The sequence below is a fragment of the Arachis ipaensis genome, chromosome B2 (genome assembly GCF_059453495.1).
Source record: "Arachis ipaensis isolate K30076 ecotype BB chromosome B2, ASM5945349v1, whole genome shotgun sequence".
Lineage (NCBI taxonomy): Eukaryota > Viridiplantae > Streptophyta > Magnoliopsida > Fabales > Fabaceae > Arachis > Arachis ipaensis.
Genome location: NC_142437.1, coordinates 75,418,479 through 75,434,289, shown reverse-complemented (window position 1 = coordinate 75,434,289; position 15,811 = coordinate 75,418,479). Strand labels below are relative to the sequence as shown.

The following is a 15,811-nucleotide window of genomic DNA, read 5'->3' as shown; positions in this document are numbered from 1 at the left end:
CTTGCTTTTTCTTTTTCTTTCTATATTTTTTTTCGCCTATTTTATTTTATATATATATATATATATATATATATATATATATATTTTTTTTTTTTTTTGCAAGCTTTGTTCTTTTCTGCTTTTTCTTGCTTCAAGAATCATTTTTATGATTTTTCAGATTATCAATAACATGTCTCATGTTCATCATTCTTTCAAGAGCCAACATATTTAACAGTCTTAAACAACAAATTCAAAAGACATATGCACTGTTCAAGCATTCATTCAGAAGACAGAAAGCATTGCCACCACATGTTACTAATTAGAATTTTTCTTATTAAAAACTCGAAATTTTATTGCCTCTTATTCAAAAGATCTACTATTTTATTCATGTCTGCTGATGATGAGAAAAATAGACTATAACTTAATTGGGGATAAAATCAAAATAGACACTAATTACTACTAATGATCATGTAACGAAGACACAAACATAGATAAGCACTTAACATAGAGAAAACGAAAAACAGAGAAAGTAAGAACAAGAAACGAGTCCACCTTAGTGATGATGGCATTTCCTTCTTGAGGCACCAATGATGTTCTTGAGCTCTTTTATGTCTCTTCCTTGCCTTTGTGGCTTGATTCCTAGTGATTTTTGGTATTTCTATCCTCAGTTGCTTCTAATAATTATGTGGAGGGAAGTGCATCCCCTGAGGTATCTCAGGGATCTCTTGAATTGCAGCCACATGTTCTACCACTGAGCTATAGATCCTTCACATAATTGTTTTACCACACCAAACTTAGAATGTTGCTCGCCCTCGAGCAAAAGAAGAAGGAATAGATGAAGAAGAAGATGTGGGAAAAAAAACTAGGATTATGAGGAGGGAAGGTGGGGATCCTGTGGGGTCCACAGATCTTGAAATGATCCTGTGAGGTCTACAGATCTTGAGGTGTCAAGGCATTTACATCCCTGCACCAATTTAGGCATGCAAAATGCCCTTGCACACAACTCTGGGCGTTCAGCGCCAGGTTGGTGCCCATTTTGGGCGTTCAACGCCCATTTACTAGCCATTTCTGGCGTTGAACGCCAGAACCATGCTTGTTCTGGGCGTTCAGCGCCAGGATGTTGCCCATTTTGGGCGTTCAGCGCCAGAACCATGCTCTGTTCTGGCGTTGAACGCCAGACAGGTGCTTCCTCCAGGGTGTGATTTTTCTTCTGCTGTTTTTGATTCCGTTTTCAATTTTTAATATTTATTTTGTGACTCCACATGATCATGAACCTAATAAAACATGAAAAACCATGAAAATAAATAAAAATTGGGTTGCCTCCCAACAAGCGCTTCTTTAATGTCCTTAGCTGGACCTTGCTGAGCTTTTAATCTAGCTTCAACCTTGAGCACTCTTGCTCAACATTGCCTTCAAGATAGTGCTTGATTCTCTGTCCATTAACAATGAACTTCTTGTCAGAGTCAATATCTTGAAGCTCTACATAACCATATGGTGATACGCTTGTAATCACGTATGGTCCCCTCTACCGGGATTTCAATTTCCCAGGGAATAGCCTGAGTCTAGAGTTGAACAGCAGAACCTTCTGTCCTGGTTCAAAGATTCTAGATGACAGCTTTCTGTCATGCCACTTTTTTTATTTCTCTTTATAAAGCTTGGCATTTTCGAAAGCTGTGAATCTGAACTCCTCTAGCTCATTTAGCTGGAGCAATCTTTTTTCTCCTACTAATTTGGCATCAAAGTTTAGGAATCTGGTTGCCCAGTAGGCCGTATGTTCCAGTTCCACGGGCAGGTGACATGCCTTACCATACACCAGTTGGTATGGAGAGGTCCCTATAGGGGTCTTGAATGCTGTTCTGTAAGCCCACAGAGCATCATCCAAGCTCCCTGCCCAATCCTTTCTATGGGTATTTACTGTCCGTTCTAGGATTCTCTTTAATTCTCTGTTAGAGACTTCAGCTTGCCCATTAGTTTGTGGATGATATGGAGTAGCCACCTTGTGGCGAATTCCATACGGAACCATGGCAGAGTAAAGCTATTTATTGCAGAAGTGAGTGCCCCCATCACTGATTAGTACTCTAGGGACACCAAATCTGCTAAAGATATGTTTCTGGAGGAACTTCAGCACTGTCTTAGTATCATTGGTGGGTGTGGCAATAGCCTCAACCCATTTTGATACATAGTCAACTGCCACCAGAATATAAGTGTTTGAGTATGATGGTGGGAAAGGTCCCATAAAGTCAATTCCCCATACGTCAAACAACTCAATTTCCAAGATTCCTTGTTGAGGCATGGCGTAACCATGAGGCAGATTACCAGCTCTTTGGTAACTGTCACAGTTACGTACAAACTCTCGGGAATCTTTATAGAGTGTGGGCCAATAGAAGCCACATTGGAGGACCTTGGTTGCTGTTCGCTCACCTCCGAAATGGCCTCTATATTGAGATCCATGGCAATGCCATAGGATCCTCTGCGCCTCTTCTCTAGGCACACACCTGCGGATTATTCCGTCTGCACATCTCTTAAAGAGATAGGGTTCATCCCACAAGTAGTACTTTGCATCAGTAATTAATTTCTTCTTTTGTATCCTGTTGTACTCCTTGGGTATGAACCTTGCAGCTTTATAGTTTGCAATATCGGCAAACCATGGTGCTTCCTGAATGGCAAATAAATGCTCATCCGGAAACGTCTCAGAGATCTCAAGAGAGGGGAGGGACGTCCCTTCTACTGGCTCTATCCGGGACAGATGATCAGCCACTTGGTTCTCTGTCTCTTTTCTGTCTCTTATTTCTATATCAAACTCTTGCAGAAGCAACACCCATCTGATGAGCCTGGGTTTTGAATTCTGCTTTGTGAGTAGATATTTAAGAGCAGCATGATCAGTATACACAATCACTTTTGATCCTACTAAGTATGATCTGAACTTGTCAATGGCGTAAACCACTGCAAGTAATTCTTTTTCTGTGGTTGTGTAGTTTTTCTGGGCATCATTTAAAACGCGACTAGCATAATAAATGACATGCAGAAGCTTGTCATGCCTCTGTCCCAATACTGCACCAATGGCGTGATCACTGGCATCACACATTAGCTCAAATGGTAACGTCCAGTCTGGTGCAGAAATGACTGGTGCTATGACCAGCTTAGCTTTCAGCGTTTCGAACGCCTGCAAGCACTCTGTGTCAAACACAAATGGCGTGTCAGTAGCTAGCAGAATGCTTAGAGGTTTTGCGATTTTTGAAAAATCCTTTATAAACCTCCTATAGAATCCTGCATGCCCCAGAAAGCTTCTGATCGCCTTAACATTGGCAGGTGGTGGTAATTTTTCAATTACCTCTATTTTTACTTGATCCACCTCTATTCCCTTGTTTGAGATTTTATGCCCAAGGACAATCCCCTCAGTCACCATGAAGTGACATTTTTCCCAGTTTAAAACTAGGTTGGTCTCTTGGCATCTTTTCAGAACAAGTTTCAGGTGATCCAGACAGGAGCTAAATGAGTCTCCATATACTGAGAAGTCATCCATGAAGACTTCCAGAAATTTTTCCACCATATCAGAGAAAATAGAGAGCATGCATCTCTGGAAGGTTGCATGCGCATTACACAACCCAAATGGCATCCTTCTATAAGCAAACACTCCAGATGGACATGTGAATGTTGTTTTCTCTTGATCCTGGGGATCTACTGCAATCTGGTTATAGCCTGAGTAGCCATCCAAAAAACAGTAATAATCATGACCTGCCAGTCTTTCTAGCATCTGGTCTATGAATGGTAAAGGAAAATGATCCTTTCTGGTGGCTGTATTGAGCCTTCTGTAGTCAATACACATGCGCCACCCTGTAACTGTTCTCGTAGGAACCAGTTCATTCTTTTCATTATGAATCACTGTCATGCCTCCCTTTTTTGGGACGACTTGGACAGGGCTCACCCAGGGGCTATCAGAAATAGGATAAATAATCCCAGCCTCTAGTAATTTGGTGACCTCTTTCTGCACCACTTCCTTCATGGCTGGATTTAGCCGCCTCTGTGGTTGAACCACTGGTTTGGCATTATCCTCCAATAGGATTTTGTGCATGCATCTAGCTGGGCTTATGCCCTTAAGGTCACCTATGGACCACCCAAGAGCTATCTTGTGTGTCCTTAGCACTTGAATAAGTGCTTCCTCTTCCTGTGAATTTAAAGCAGAGCTTATGATCACTGGAAAAGTATCACCTTCTCCCAGAAATGCATATTTCAAGGATGGTGGTAATGGCTTGAGCTCGGGTTTAGGAGGTTTTTCCTCTTCCAGAAGAAATTTCAGAGGCTCTTTCATGTCCTCTGAGTCCTCCAAATTAGGCTGAACATCTTTAAAGATATGTTCCAACTCTGATTCGAGACTCTCAGCCATGTTGATCTCTTCTACCAAAGAGTCAATAAGATCAACTTTCATGCAGTCTGTTGATGTGTCTGAATGCTGCATGGCTTTGACAGCGTTCAACTTGAACTCATCATCATTGACTCTCAGGGTTATTTTCCCCTGTTGGATGTCAATGAGGGATCGTCCAGTTGCTAGGAAGGGTCTTCCTAGAATGAGAGTAGCACTCTTGTGCTCCTCCATTTCCAGCACAACAAAGTCAGTGGGAAAGGCGAATGGCCCAACCCTGACAATCATGTCTTCAATCACGCCTGATGGGTATTTAGTGGAGCCATCAGCAAGTTGGAGACATATCCGGGTCGGTTTAACTTCGTCAGTTAAGCCAAGCTTTCTGATAGTGGATGCAGGTATTAAGTTGATGCTTGCCCCAAGATCACATAAGGCTGTCTTGGTGCAATTACCTTCTAATATACATGGTATCAGAAAACTCTCAGGGTCTTTAAGCTTTTCAAGAAAGCTCTTCAGAATGACTGCACTGCATTCTTCAGTGAGGAGAACTCTTTCTGTTTCTCTCCAATCCTTTTTATGACTCAAGATCTCTTTCATGAACTTGGCATAAGAAGGTATTTGCTCGAGTGCTTTTGCAAATGGAATCTTTATTTCAAGAGTCCTGAGATAATCTGCAAAGCGAGCAAATTGCTTATCCTGTTCCTCTTTCCGGAGTTTTTGAGGATAAGGTATCTTGGCTTTATATTCCTCAACCGTAGTTGCTGCAGGTTTATTGCCTACAGAAGTGGTTGAAGAAGACTTTTTAGAGGGGTTGTTATCAGCATTTGTGTGTGTCTGATCCCTCACTGGCAATTGAGTGCCAGAGTTAGAAACTGGAGTGACGTTAGACGCCAACTCCTTGTCTGTTCCTGGCGTTTGAACGCCAGAATTGTGCCCATTTTGGGCGTTCAGCACCAGATCTTGCCCAATTTGGGCGTTCAACGCCAGATCCTTGCCCATTTCTGGCGTTGAACGCCAGTTTTGCCTTGTTTCTGGCGTTGAACGCCAGTTTTAGGCATGGTCTGGGCGTTCAGCGCCAGCCTTCCACCAATTTTCTGGCGTTTTAGTGCCAGAATTATTTTTCCCTGGGCTCTTACTGTCCTCAGGTGAATTTTGGGTGGTTTGCTCATTCCTTAGCTTTTTGCTGCCTTGAGGTGGGGTATTTAATGTTTTCCCACTTCTTAATTGAACTGCTTGGCATTCTTCTGTTATTTGTCTTGACAGCTGCTGCTTTGTTTGCTTAAACTGTTCTTCCATATGTATATTAGCCATCCTTGTCTCTTGTAGTCTATCTTTGAATTCGGCTAATTGCTTTGTTAGGAAGTCCAATTGCTGATTGAATTCAGCAGCTTGTTTCATAGGACTGAGTTCAGCAGTTGCTGTTTTAACCTTTTCTTTCATGGAAGGGTCACTGCTTAGGTACATATGCTGATTCCTGGCAACTATATCAATGAGCTCTTGAGCCTCTTCAATTGTCTTTCTCATGTGGATAGATCCACCAGCTGAGTAATCTAGAGACATCTGAGCTCCTTTTGCAAGTCCATAGTAGAAGATGTCTAACTGAACCCACTCTAAAAACATTTTCTTAGCATCTCTCTGTATCTCTCTCAGGCATCATAAAGAGATTCATTATCTCCTTGTTTAAAGCCTTGGATGTCCAGCCTTAGCTGTGTCATCCGTTTTGGGGGAAAGTATTGATTCAGGAATTTTTCTGTCAGCTGTTTCCATGTCCTTATGCTGGCCTTAGGTTGGTTATTTAACCACCTCTTAGCTTGATCTTTTACAGCAAATGGAAACAGTAATAGTCTGTAGACATCCTGATCTATTTCTTTATCATGTACTGTGTCAGCAATTTGTAAAAATTGTGCCAGAAACTCTGTAGGTTCTTCCTGTGGAAGACCGGAATATTGGCAACTTTGCTGCACCATGATAATGAGCTGAGGATTCAACTCAAAGTTACTGACTCCAATGGAGGGTATGCAGATACTACTCCCATATGAAGCAGTAGAGGGGTTAGAATATGACCCCAGAGTCCTCCTGGACTGTTCATTTCCGCTTAGGTCCATGATGGAGAAAGGGAGATGATGTAAAATAGAGAAAATATTTTTATTTATTTATTTATTAATTTATTTCGAAAATAAAATAAAAATAAATAAAAGTGGGTGAAGATTTTCGAAAAATTGAGGAGAGAGAAAGTGGTTAGGAAGTTAAAAAAAATCTGAATTTTAAAAATTAATTTTTGAAAAAGATGCTTTAAAATAGAGAGAAAAGATATTTTTAAATTTTAAGAAGAGAGAGAAAAACAATAAGATAGCACAAGATTTAAAATTTTTAGATCTAATGCTCCTTGTTTTCGAAAATTTTTTGGGGGGAAAACACCAAGGAACACCAAACTTAAAAATTTTAAGATCGAGACACAAGAAAAACTCAAGAACACTTTGAAGACTCACAAGAACACAAGAACACAAAGGAAGAACACCAAACTTAAAAATTTTTTAGAAAACCAAAATAAATTTTCGAATTTTTTTTTTTGAAAAATCAACAAGAAAACACCAAACTTAAAGTTTGGCACAGGATTTAATAGAAAAAAATATTTTTGAAAAAGATTTTAAAATATGACAGCCAATTACTATGAACATAAATAACACGTTCTAACTAATTGAGCTATAAATTTAAAGTGTTTTAACAAGGGATAAATAATAAAAGACTCTAAACCAAAAAAGAAAAATTTTTCCTAATCTAAGCAACAAAATAAACCGTTAGTTGTCCAAACACGAACAATTCCCGGCAACGGCGCCAAAAACTTGGTGCACGAATTGTGAATCACACTTTTCACAACGCGTACCACTAACCAGCAAGTGCACTGGGTCGTCCAAGTAATACCTTACGTGAGTAAGGGTCGAATCCCACGGAGATTGTTAGTTTGAAGCAATCTATGGTTATCTTGTAATTCTTAGTCAGGAAGTCAATTATATTTATCAGTTGAATTGCGAATAAACAAGAGAGCATGGACTAAAGGTTACTTGTTGTGCAGTAATGGAGAATATGTTGGAGTTTTGGAGATGCTTTGTCTTCTGAATCTCTGCTTTCCTCTGTCTTCTGATTCACGCATGCACGTCCTCCGATGGCAAGCTGTATGTAGGAGATCACCGTCGTCAATGGCTACATCCCATCCTCTCAGTGAAGAATATGCTCACATGCTCTGTCACAGCATGGCTAATCATCTGTTGGTTCTCGATCATCCTGGAATAGGATTCTTCATCCTTTTGCGTCTGTCACTAACACCCAGCACTCGCGAGTTTGAAGCTCGTCACAGTTATTCGATCATTGAATCCTACTCGGAATACCACAGACAAGGTTTAGACTTTCCGGATTCTCATGAATGCCGCCATCAGTTCTAGCTTATACCACGGAGATTCTGATTAAGGAATCTAAGAGATACTCATTCAATCGGATATAGAATGGATGTGGTTGTCAGGCACACGTTCATAGGTTGAGGAAGGTGATGAGTGTCACGGATCATCACCTTCATCACAGTTAAGCGCGAATGAACATCTTAGGTAGGAACAAGCGTGTTTGAATGGAAAACAGAAATACTTGCATTAATTCATCGAGACACAGCAGAGCTCCTCACCCCCAACAATGGAGTTTAGAGACTCATGCCGTCAAAGAGTACAAAGTTCAGATCTAAAAATGTTATGAGATCCAAGATAAGTCTCTAAAAGTTGTTTAAATACTAAACTAGTAGCCTAGGTTTACAGCAATTGAGTAAACTATAACAGATGGTATAGAGATCCACTTCTGGGGCCCACTTGATGTGTGCTGGGGCTGAGACTTAAGCAATTCACGTGCATAAGGCCATTTTGGGCGTTCAACGCCAGGTTTGGATCCATTTCTGGCGTTGAACTCCAACTTTTAATCCTTTTCTGGCGCTGGACGCCAGAATTGGGCAGAGAACTGGCGTTGAACGCCAGTTTATGTCATCTATCCTTGAGCAAAGTATGGACTATTATATATTTCTGGAAAGCCCTGAATGTCTACTTTCCAACGCAATTGGAAGCGCACCATTTCGAGTTCTGTAGCTCCAGAAAATCCACTTTGAGTGCAGGGAGGTCAGAATCCAACAACATCAGCAGTCTTTTTTCAGCCTAAATCAGATTTTTGCTCAGCTCCCTCAATTTCAGCCAGAAAAATACCTGAAATTACAGAAAAACACACAACTCATAGTAAAGTCCAGAAATATGAATTTTTCCTAAAAACTAATGGAAATAAACTAAAAACTAACTAAAACATACTAAAAACTATATGAAATTAACCCCAAAAAGCGTATAAAATATCCGCTCATCAGTGGTCACTTTAGGTTGTTCATGCTTTTGTGAGTACTTTAGATTGAAATTCACTTCAATTTGATCAAGTTTGTGAGAGGTTAGTTGGTCTCTCACATAGAAATTTGGATTTGGTGTCAAAGCTAACTCAAAGTTCATCCTATCTCACAGGGAAAGATAAAAGAGACCAAAGCCTACATACTAAAGCTTAACTATTACATCTCTTTCTGAATGATAAAAAGCTTTAATTCTCTCAAATGTGTCTTCTTCTATAACTCTATTCACATGATTACCGACTAACTGTATCTTTAGGCAGTTGTCACAGTGATCAATTGCAAAACATATATTAACAAATTTGTTGCCATATGTGGTTAAGAAGTGTTTGGAAAAATGTCTTTCACCCTAACATTATATGAACATATTTCAGTCGCGGTGGAAATTCAAATTTAAGTCTATTTAACATAAAATTACAAAAAATGAACTTACCTTTACTTTCACAAGATGAAACTTGATCATTCTGTCGTTATCTGTAGGCCAACTATTCGTTGTTGCTATAAATCTTTTATGTTATTAAAAACGTAAACAATATTAGATTGTACTATTTTGATTTAGTAAGTTCCATTTTCCACAAAAGGTAATCTGATTGTCAGGAAGATGCACCAATTGAGTTTTGAGACAAATATTCTTCGTGATAAGGGTAACGTGTTTTTCAATTTATACCCATAGACAGATATTCAAACATAATAAAGAAATTCAAATACAAGTACCCACTTTGCAGTATAAACCTCTGATTTTTAAGGAATACACATGCATGTGTCTGATAGTATACAATAAAGAATATAGATTGATGAAAGTAATTTGATTGAAGTTTTTGTACCTGTTAATGTCACCCCTGGAGGCAAAAATAGCCATGTCTCTGCTTCGTCTTCTCTTCTGGAATCGGTATTTTGGAAAGTTAACAAGTAGAGAGTTGGTAGGGGTTTTTCTTTTCGAAATGAAGAAAAAAACTAAGTAATGCTTTTATGGCAGGGAGTGGAGTATGAGGCTCACATTGTATAACATAATCTACAAAGATCTAGGATGTAGTTTAGAGCTTTTATTTCCGTTTTCCTTCTGGATGAAGTTTGGGGGGCCTGGGCTGTTTGGCACAACTAGGAATCATATTCATGTATGAGACCTGCCACTATTCTCGCTAATTAGGCCTTTGATTTGCTTCAAACAACATAAGATTATATTCATGCATGAGAAAAAAAGGTAGTTTCGGGCATAGGGCCTATTAGGCCATGACAAAAAAGGTACTTTTTGTTTTTGTCATGAGAATAAGATTAAAGTCTCTGCTGATAAGTTTAACTGTTTGTTATATCCAAGAACAATAGAAAAAAGTATTTGTTATATCCATCTTTTATTTTTTTATCTATCCATCAATATACATATACTTTTGATGTGTTTACTTTTATCTATGTATAATTAATATCTTATTCTATTTTTGTTTTTATTTAAACTTATTGTATTTTTCTTCTTAATAACAACTTATGGATTATATAGTATTTTTGCTGGATATAATTTTAAACTCAAAAGAATAAATCAATTTATAGTATTATTAATTTAAAATTTTTTTGTTAAAAAATAATAATTAAATAGAAAAAAATTATAAAATATTTATATCTTTTTATTTGATGAGAATATTTATTTATATTCTTAATTTGGGTGATATTTAAAATATGTATAAAGTCAGTCATTAGTTAAAAGAATATGAAAACCATGTTTTTATGAACTTTTTTTGAATTTATCTTTCTAATTCCATACGAAGAGCATGATAGAATATTATAAGCTAAGGTTTATTAATTAGCATAAGTAGTGGTTAATAAAATGAGTATATTTTTTTATAAATAAATTGTAAATTGAATTTTTATTATAAAATAATATGCAAAGATTTTGATGTTAAATTCTTTAGTGATAGTGATAAGCACTTTTTTTATATGGTCATGGGCTCAAGATTTCAACCCACTTGAAAACTCACTCATGAACCCAACCCACCCATACTCTCCTATATAACCACTCTTATATTATGGTTTTTCTTTATTGTTATTGGTCTAGGACTTTTACTATATGTAAAAAAATATCAAATAGTGAATAACTTAATATTAAAATTTGAATTAGTCAGCTACAATTATATCTAAGAAATAATTCAGCAATTCATAAACTAATTTAAAACTAATTCAAAACCAATCCAAACCTAATTCAACAATTTAAAATGAATTCAACATTTCAATTCTACCAAGAAGCCAAAACTAAATGAAGAACAATACAATAGGTTGAAAAACAAAAAACAACAAATGAATTCTTCAAGAAAACAGAACGAAAATCAGTAACCTATTGTAATCTGAATATACCTCTTTATTAGTGTAAGAAAAAAAAAGTGTATACAAAAGCAATTATCTATATCTCTCTCTTTAGAGCCTGATAATTCATAGCTATTTATACATGTACTGCAAAATTATTATGCAGACTAATAACCAACTTGAGAACACCAATCCTAACTAACCAATCTTGAGTCTTCTTGACTTCTTTCTGTAATATCTTTCCTATCTTTATTTATACCTTCAACAAATTCAACCACTGCCATAGTTATTTCTAATCAGCTCATAAACCAGTCAATAATTTATGATTAAAAATTCACAAATAATCAACAACAAAATATAAAAAAATTCCAACATAAATACAATGCAGCTAAGCAATTAGAATCAAACCATAAATATCTCAAAATCAAGAAAATTTCAATGTCCAGCACAATGCAATGAAGTATGCACCATAGCACCATCAATAATTCAGAATCAGAAAATCAGCAACTAGATTTACCAATCCAAAATAAGAAAAAATCAGCATAAATAACTCAATGTAGAATTGTGGCAATGTTTTTATTTTGAATCAATAAAAGCAAAATAACAATTCACCAAAATAACAAGTACAACAGATTGGATTTAAAATTCAATCTCAACAGAATTAATAAATTAAATAATTGAATTTATAACTCATCAACAGACAGAATTCAAAAAATTAATATCTCAAAACTCAGAATAATCAATAATACATCATATGCATATTCAGAATAAATTTCAAATTTCAGAGAAATAGAGTCAGAGAAAGTTAGTCTGAGACTTGAGACCTGAGGGTTTAAAATTTGTAAAATTTGGCCATGGAAATAAACTGCAACTGCGAGACACCACACAAAAAAGAGAAGCCACGATGGCGAGACACGGTGTGAAGTAGAGAAGCAAAAATGATGCCGGCGAGGAAGGGAGAAGCAGAAACGACCGGGGGAAGAAGCAGAAACAATGCAGGAGAGGAAAGGAGAAGCAGCGACAACCCATCACGAGGTGCTGAGAAATGGCGATGACGACCCACGACGAGGAGTAGAGAAGCAGTGACAACGACCCACGGCAAAGAGCAGCGAAGCAGTGACAGAGAGATAAAGAGGGCAATAAAGAGAGAAGGGAGAAAAAGGTTCGGCGATGACAACGATGTGGGGCTGCGGTGGCTATGGGTTGGGTGGCTATAGGTGGCTGCAGTGTCTGTGGATGGCTAGGGTTCTTTTTGAAACGTTGTTCAGTTTCAGAGAGGAGAGGCCGAGAGGGGTGGGAGTGGGAGTGGGTTGCGGGTCTTGGGTAGTCATTTAGGTTTTTTTATTTTTTTAATAACCTATAAAATGGTGCCGTTTGGATGGGAGGTATTTGAACCGAAAAGCCTTTAAAAAATTGGCCGGTCCAGGCGAATCACCGGTTAATTGCCGATTCGACCGGTTCACTGATGGTAGCTGAAATTGGCGAGTTAAGAATGATTATAAAATATGCATTGCAAGTATAGTTCTCAACCAACCAGAAATCCACTTATCAATTTAGAAGGGTGTCACAGAAATTAAAATTAAAATACTGGGAGTATGGATCCCAGGTCGTCTCCCAACGAGTTGCAGAAAAGTGTGCTATTTTATTAATCATATGTTTTCAAAAAGGTTTGAGTTGAATGGCAGAAAATTAAATTAGAGAATTTATATAAATTTAAATAAAAGCCTTGACTGGGAGTTTGTTAGCTGGAAGCCCTATTCTTGTTGGAGTACTCTCAAGATCAATTGACAATTGGGGGTTATTATGTTTAGTTGTCCCTCACTAAGTAAGGGAAAGTCAAACAAGTTGGAATGCTGTTTCTATCCACAAGTTCCAATCCGCTCTTGGGAGGATTGGTGTTAGTGACTAGAGAGCAATCCAACAATAAACTCAATTACAATCTTTCTCTTGAGCATCCCAACTCAAGGGTTTCTTTCAATCAACTCCCCATCAAGTTAGGAAACTACTCGATCATTGTAAATGTAAAATTCATAACATAAGAAAGGGAATTAAAGAAGGACATGATAAATAATGATCAAAAGATTAATTAAAAATAAAAGTAATTCTTGTATTAATAAATGTTAAAATAATCCAATAGTAAAATTAAGTAAATTAAGGAACATGGAAGAGTAAGAGACAAGTAAAGAAAACGAACTAGAATGTCGAAGTCTTGATGAGGCAATAACTCTTCTCAATATCCCAATGCAAAAACAATGAAAATAACAAATCCTAAAAACTATGAATGTGTCGAGAGAAAACCTAGAGGAGGAGTAAAACTAGATCTCAAAAACTAAAACTATGCAGAATGAATGTTGTTTTTGGTTTCTGCATGTTCTCTGGCTCTAGTCTGCTTTTCTGGGCCGAAAGCTGGGTCAAAATAAGGCCCGAAATTGCCCCCAGCGATTCTGCAGATTATGCAGATCGCGCATGTCATGCGGACGCGTCATTCAGGCGGACGCGTCATTCGGCGTTTTGCTTTGCCACGCGGGCGTGTCGTCCACGCTTCCGCGTCACTTGTGTAGTTTCCAATTCGCGCGGCCGCGTCATCCATGTGGCCGCGTCATTGCGATTTCCTGTCTTTCGCGCGGTCGCGTCATCCATGCGGCCGCATCGCTTCTCACTGGTCATCTTCTCAATTTCTTGTGTTCCTTCCATTTTTTGCAAGCTTCCTTTCCAATCTCCAACTCATTCATGCCTTATAAAGCCTGAAACACTTAACACACAGATCACGGCATCGAATGGAATAAAGGAAAAATAAAATACATAATTAAAAGTCTCTAGGAAGCAAGTTTTCAATCATGCAATAACTTTAGGAAGGAATTATAAATGCATGCTTATTTAATGAATAAGTGGGTAAAGATCATGATAAAACCACATAATTAAACACAATATAAACCATAAAATAGTGGTTTATCATTCACTGACCATGGTTTTGCTAGGCAATTAATGATGTTAACCGGATCAGTTTGGTGATTAGTTACCAGTTGAATTGGCCGGTCCGGTTCTATTTCCAAAAGTATGTTATAAACTCAGTAACTCTTTTAACAAGTTTATAACCAACCGTGGTTAGTAAAGTAAGCTATTGATTACTACTCTGATGGAAGCCATCATTTCACAGTGCATATTTTAAATGAAGCTCATTTCTTAACACATATACTTCATGTACACCAAGTGTAGTTTACAACTATCTATTGTTTTGCTACTTATAGTTGATAATACCCGAGAAGAAAAAGCAACTGTTATTGCCAACCATTAATATTTACTTTTGAAGGAGACATGCGAATTGTATGGCTTCTAGATAGCAAAGTTACAAAGTTGGTATTGTCTGGTACTTGCGATTGATGTGGTTCCATCCATTCTATTAATTACACTTCGCACAACTGAACCAGCAAGTGCACTGGGTCGTCCAAGTAATACCTGAGTGAGTCAGGGTCGATCCCACGAGGATTGTGGTTTGAAGCAAGCTATGGTGATCTTGTAGATCTTAGTCAGGTGGATAGAAAATTTGTTTGGTTGTTTAATCACATAAAAGGAAAATAAAGAAAACGTTACTCAATTATGGTGAATGCAATGATAAGAAGATAGTTAAGGTTTGGAGATGCTTTGTTCTTCTGAATTAATCCAGTCTTACTGTCTGCTCCAACTATGAATGATTTCTTCTATGGCAGGCTGTATATAATCAACGCCTTTCTTGAGAGGTCGCCAATTCTCTTCCAGAGCTGAACCCCAGGATTTGTGTGGATCCAGTCTGATTGAGGGTGAAGCTCCTACAGTCCATTCTCCTTAGTGATCCTTGTAAGAACTACAATTAATCAACCGATTAATTACGTAATTAATATTTCCCAAATTAGATTTCGAAAAGTTAGAGTGAGAATTTGAGGATTTAAAGGTGATTTTTGGACTCAGTAGGTTTTTTTGAGTCAGAAAATGTGATTTCTACAAAAAACCGTAAACCGGCAGTTGAACTGGTTCAAGCCTGCCCGGTACCGCATGAGAAAAAGTGAAAACCGTCAAAAACCTTAGAAAAATGTTAGAAATAAAAAACCAGTCGTTAATTTTAAAGGTTTGGCCCAAAGTTAGGCCAAACGGGGTAAAAAATGCTAACGGGTTGGACCGGGCCCAAGTTGGGCCCAAGCCCAACATATATAAATCCTTTAAGTGAACCCTTTTAAGCCATAAACCACTCACACAACATAAACACCAGCTGCATGAGAAGAGAGAAAGAGAAGGGAAAAACATTATTCACTTCTCACTTCAAGTCGCGATATCTTGAGTTACGGTGCTCCGATTCGTGTGCCGTCAGCGGCTACGCGAAGCTCTTGCCGAGTCCGTCATTTCTATCTAAGCCTTGTGGTAATTTTCTCAATATTCTCTACCCAGTTTTTGTGCCCTTGTGAAATTCGAATTTTTGGGTTTGGTTTTGAGTGAAATCTTGTGTTTTGGATGTTTAGGTTTGCTCTAAGCCTTACTTAGCCTTGGGTTTTGACATCTAAATCTATTGGAAGAGGTAAGAGCCATTAAATCCTTGTGAATTTATGTATAATTGGAACCCTAGATTGATTTGAGGTGAATTGTATGCATATAGTTTGATTATTGTAGCTTTCGGAGCTTTTGGAACCTAATTGTGCTTATTGGAGTGGAATTGAAAGCTTGGATTGTGTTGGAAAGCATAGCTTGTGCTCATTTGGGTTTTGGTGCATAAAGGAAATCGGCCAAGGTATGGTTTC

The 15,811-nt window shown here is 37.8% G+C and overlaps 1 long non-coding RNA gene across 1 annotated transcript; it reads right to left on the bottom strand.

Annotated features, from left to right (window-relative positions):
• Nucleotides 1–7,953: 7,953 nt before the first annotated feature.
• On the bottom strand, nt 7,954–9,889 carry LOC148574427 (uncharacterized). Its single transcript, XR_015905248.1, has 2 exons — nt 9,581–9,889; nt 7,954–8,574 (listed from the first exon to the last, which is right to left on the bottom strand). It is a non-coding gene; the product is annotated as an uncharacterized LOC148574427 (long non-coding RNA).
• Nucleotides 9,890–15,811: the final 5,922 nt, after the last annotated feature.